Source organism: Balaenoptera musculus, chromosome 1, assembly GCF_009873245.2.
Source record: "Balaenoptera musculus isolate JJ_BM4_2016_0621 chromosome 1, mBalMus1.pri.v3, whole genome shotgun sequence".
Taxonomy (NCBI): Eukaryota; Metazoa; Chordata; class Mammalia; order Artiodactyla; family Balaenopteridae; genus Balaenoptera; species Balaenoptera musculus.
Genome location: NC_045785.1, coordinates 68,590,607 through 68,595,976, shown reverse-complemented (window position 1 = coordinate 68,595,976; position 5,370 = coordinate 68,590,607). Strand labels below are relative to the sequence as shown.

The 5,370-nt window shown below is 36.9% G+C and overlaps 1 non-coding gene across 1 annotated transcript; it reads left to right on the top strand.

The window, feature by feature from the left end:
• Positions 1-583: 583 nt before the first annotated feature.
• On the top strand, positions 584-687 carry LOC118887056. The gene has a single exon (XR_005017875.1). It is a non-coding gene; the product is annotated as a U6 spliceosomal RNA (small nuclear RNA).
• The last annotated feature ends 4,683 nt before the right edge of the window (positions 688-5,370 follow it).

The window sequence follows — 5,370 nt, the reverse complement described above, 5'->3', positions numbered from 1 at the left end:
TAGTTTGGTTTCAGTGTCATTCTCTTTCCCAGAGGGGGAAAAATCCAGGTTCTTCTCTCTGAATTAGCAACAAATTGGTATCATATCTGAGAGAAACAGTTAAAAGTGTTTTTCTCTCACTCTGAGACACTCAGGAAAAAAGTGATGCAACATTATAGATTTTATGTGCTTTCTTTCCATCTGCCACAATTCCCCCTTTGCCTTCATTTGTTACTTACTTATTATCATATTTCATTCCCTGGGTGTGTCTCTATACTGTTTACCTCAAAGGCAGATAGCTGGAATCACTCTGCCAAGGCTTCCCCTTCAGTCTACTCCCAGCAAGAAGGAAAGACAAGTAGTGATGGGACTATCCTACGTGTCACCAACAGGTGACACTGCAGCACTTACAGTCAGTCCTAGTTAAGGACACATGAGGGGTGTCACTATCAAGTCCATTGTGTTTTTTACCAAGATGCCAGTCAAATTCAGAGAAATTGAACTAGTATTCTGAGTATCAATCCCTCCCTTTGCTGGGATATGGTAGTGTAGTCTTGAACACAATACAGGTGAATCTGGCAAGATAAAATAAATTTTCTGTTGGATGCTCACTTCAGCAGCACATATACTAAAATTGGAATGATACAGAGATTAGCATGGCCCCTGTGCAAGGATGACAGGAAAATTCATGAAGCATTCCATATTAAAGAAAAGAAAAGAAAAGAAGAGAAGAGAAGAGAAAAGAAAAGAAAAGAAAAACTTTCTGTTGGAGTTGTGTGATTGCATCATCACTGTTATCTTTACCCCTACATTCACATAGGAACCACCCCCCAATGGTTTTTCTATGTTAGATTGACCCAGTCATGTCAGTCAGTTCTTCATGCCCTTGGCATCACCAGTCTTTATCAACATATATTTTAATTACCCATTCCAGGTCTTTTTCAAACTGCTGCTATATGTGTGATACAGAATTTGGTAAGTCCATATGATGTTATGTCTCTTAGCTCATTTTTGTACACAGGAAACAGTGAAAAGTATACTTTCATTGATAAAATGTAACTTAGGAGACTGAGTTTATTCACGTTGTATTGTTCCAAATCTTTAATAGTATCCTCAGCCATGGTTACACCCAAAGGATAAGCAAAGCCTAATATGTGGTTATTCTAGTCAGGACGCAGTTGAAGCCACCTGGGCTACCAGTAAGGGTCCAGTGTTGTCAACTGCCATTCCCTGCCCTTGAGGAATCTTACCCAACGTCATCTTTTGTAAATTCTTTTCCCATTCACAATCCGGATAGCATATTATCACATCAGCAATTTCCATAAAGGAGTATGTCATTGTTCCATCCAATATTTATAGCTCAAGTAAAAATATCCCCATTTATTTTATGTACCCAAGGAGATAACATCCAAGGAATAGACCAATGCATCAGTCTTTGTATTCTAACCCTGTATGAGCCAGCAGCCAGGTTTTATCTGGTGGTCATTGATATGACCCATTGAAATTCTTCCACAGAATTTCCACATATTTCCATAATTTAATTCTCCTCACAGTGGTATTTTTAATTGTCCAATCTTAAAGTGTTACTTTAGTAGGATAAAAGTCATATGTTCACCCTTTTTAACAACAGAAGCTAAGAATTCTTCTGGTGGTTCTGTCCTCTGTTCCAAAGGTGGGACTGCAACCTGTTCATGGATACCATGTACTTTCCCAGAGTCACATCTAGTTACTATTCCATTTCTATGTTATCCATCATTGGATCTGATCCATCATTATTGGAATAGCTCTCTGACATTACCTATAATATAATGGATATTTGATGTCTTTCAGTGATGGTAGCTATTTCTATCAAAGCCCAGTTTCAGGACAACAAAGGTCTCTTGGAGTGACTACATCTAGCTATTGCCATCAGGTTACTTGCAAGTCCAAATATCTCAGTAGTCACCAAATGAGAGCAGTTATAGACTTCTTCCTGAGAATTTAGTCTGCATATGTCTGCATAGTAGATATTTTCAAAATAATTCGTATGACAAAATTACATGGACTTGATTTTGCTACTTGAGCTATAGCTCTTCCTTTGTAAATTTATCAAAGTCTCTTTTGTTCCAGATCCCAGTCAAACTCAGATTTCTCTTTGGTCATTTGATATATAAAGGATAATAACATCTTGGGTACAACATATGTACCCTCTAAGATTCAAATAGCCTTAAAAGCCATTGAGTCTCATTCTAAGTAATAAGCCCTGGCATATATTATGTACTGTCTTTGGAAAGTCTCTTGTGATTACAGCCCATGTTTTTCACTCAAAATTGAACTGAATAAACTATCACAATTCTCGTTTTTTCCCTGGCTTTCTTTTCTTATAGAGAAGCTATCATGGTAGTATCATCGTTATGAAGCAATTGACTTTTGACAATGTTCAAGTATAAATCTTGTTTTATTAGGTTATGACAGCATACTAGAGAATATAGGTATCTTTGAGGGAGGATAGAGAATGTATACTGTTGTTAGTCCCATGAGCAAGTAAACTAATCCTGGCTTTCTTTTGATATGGGAATGGAAAATAAATTGTATAATTTGTTACCATATATATAATATGGTGTATTATATGTATATACTATATAGACATATACATACATTATTATTGGTCTCAATTCTTCACTCTCTTCTGCAGTCACACACTTGCCATGACCTCACTGGGAGAGAGGGGTGAATTTTTCAGCCCCTTGGTTTTGGTTTGCCCATATGATTTGCTTTGGCCAATGGCAAGTGGGCAGAAGTGACGATGTGTTAGTTGTATGCTTAGGCTTTAAGGGACATTGCATGGCTCCCGTTGCCTTCTTTCAATTCTGCCACACAGCAGGAAGAGCTGTCCCTAGGAAGCTACTGTCTTATCAGTTTCAGAATGCACAGATATGGAGTGGAACAGCCCCAGCCAACCTACCTCAGCAGCCATAGCCTGAAGTATAACCTTTCAGCTGAGCCCAAGCTGGGATAACCAACCTTCAGCCAGACCTCAGACACAGATGATAATAAGTGATTCTTATTGAAGGCACTAAAGTTTGACGTGGCTTCTTAGGCAGTGAGAGTTAACCAAAAATAAAGTACTGATAGGTCAAATTTCTTATATCTCTCATTTAAAATATCTAATTAAGTACTTAATTTGAATTTGTGGATTTAAGTTGAAATCTTAATACATTTTTATCCTATATTGGGAAATTTAGAATAACTTTAGGTTCACTATGATTCTAAGATCAAGATATTAGATCTGTAAGAATCTTTTAGTACTCAGGAAGGTTTAGTCAAACAATAGAATTGATAAAATAAGAAATTAAATATATTAAATTTGAGATGAAGTTTTAAAAATTTGGAAGTCTTGACTCATTAAATTTTTAGATAAAACCAAAACATTTTTCAAATGTCTTTTAAAAGGAGTTGGTATTATTGATTAAAGCTAAACATGTACACACTCCATGACACAACAATTCTGTCCTAGATATATACCCAACAGAAATGTTTCCATATGTTCTCCAAAGGCATATGCTGGAATGTTTGTAGTAACACTATTTGTAATAGTGCCAAACTGGAAACTACCCAGCTGCCCATCAAAGGTAGAATAGATGAGAATGAATAATCTTTATCATTGTGCAATAATATAAATCAAACAAATACATTATCATATTAAAGTCAGACTCAGAAGAATAAATAGTGCATAATACTATTTATGTGAGGGATAAAAAAGAACAAGACCAATCTACCCAACTAGAAGTCAGAATAGTGGGTATCCTAGGTATGATCGTAGATAATGTTTCAATTAAAGGTCCGAACAGTGGATATCCTAGATAACTAGACCTGGCATAAACGGGACTTATTTGATGCTGGTGATGTTCTATTTCTTACGTGAGTTCTAATTTCATGGATTTGTAAAGTTTGTACAAATATATCCAGCTATATATTGTACTTTTGAACCATGCACTTTTTATGTGTGTATGGTACCTTAACAAAATGCTTTTTATTGAAGTTTAAAAAGTTTTTCTTAATTTAGCCATTTTAGACTTACTAATAAGATTTTTTAGCAAACTTTTTAATCTAAATGAGGAACTAGATACAAAACTTCCTGACCTATGAGATACATATTACGGTGCCTCTCCAGCTCAGTTAATCCAACAGTGGCCATGTCCATGATTAACTTTCTTCTAATAATAATAAATCACTCTTCCTGGGCAGACATGACCTAAGATGGGCTGATCATACTTCCTTGCTCTTCTTGGTAAAGTAATTATTCCTGGGGGAGGGAGGTTAGGTGTATGACTTGAGCTAGATCAATTGCGGTCGTTTTTTGGGAGTATTTCACAATGAAACTAGAAAAGAAAAGTCCTTTCTTTTCAGGTCACAAGACTGAATGAATGTCAGCCTGAAGCTTGGACTCAAAAGATGAAGGATTTATCAAGATTGCTAGAATGACAGCAATATACAGAAAGAAGGGATCAAAAGGCTGTGGTGTATGTGTGTGTGTGTGTGTGTGTGTGTGTGTGTGTGAAAGAGAGAGAGAGAGAAAGAGAAAGAATAGCTTTTTGAATAGCTTTTTTTTTTTTTTTTTTTTTTTTATTTATTTATTTATGGCTGTGTTGGGTCTTCGTTTCTGTGCGAGGTCTTTCTCTAGTTGCGGCAAGTGGGGGCCACTCTTCATTGCAGTGCGCAGGCCTCTCATTATCGCGGCCTCTCTTGTTGCAGAGCACAGGCTCCAGACGCGCAGGCTCAGTAATTGTGGCTCACGGGCCTAGTTGCTCCACGGCATGTGGGATCTTCCCAGACCAGGGCTCGAACCCGTGTCCCCTGCATTGGCAGGCAGATTCTCAACCACTGCGCCACCAGGGAAGCCCTTGAATAGTTTTTGAATAGCTTTTGAATCCCTAGATTCAACAATTCCTGAGGCCAATTCAATTCAATCCCAGCCTTTTCTATCGTTGGATTACTTGATCCAGTACTATAGTCCTCTTTTATATTCATGTAGTTCAGGTTGAGTTTTGTCACTTGAAATTAAAATAGTCGTAATTGACAGAGTAATCAAACTATAGTCCCTCTCAGTTTTAGTCCTCTGGAACTCATTAATATTAATTGCCACATCCTTGAAGAAGTGTTCAGATATTCAAATAAAAATGGCTTTAGGTTAAAGAATACAATGTTAACTGGGCCCCAAAGAGAATAAAATCAAGCACGTTAGAAGTAACGTAAGAAAGCAAAATTAGGATGACTTGGGTGAAGATCAGAAGATGCTGACAAATCATATAAGCTTTGCCAGAATCACATGCACATACCACACACACACATATGCACACACTCAAGTTAGACTTGGGTTTTACAAAAAGAAACTTTAATTTTTCACAGATA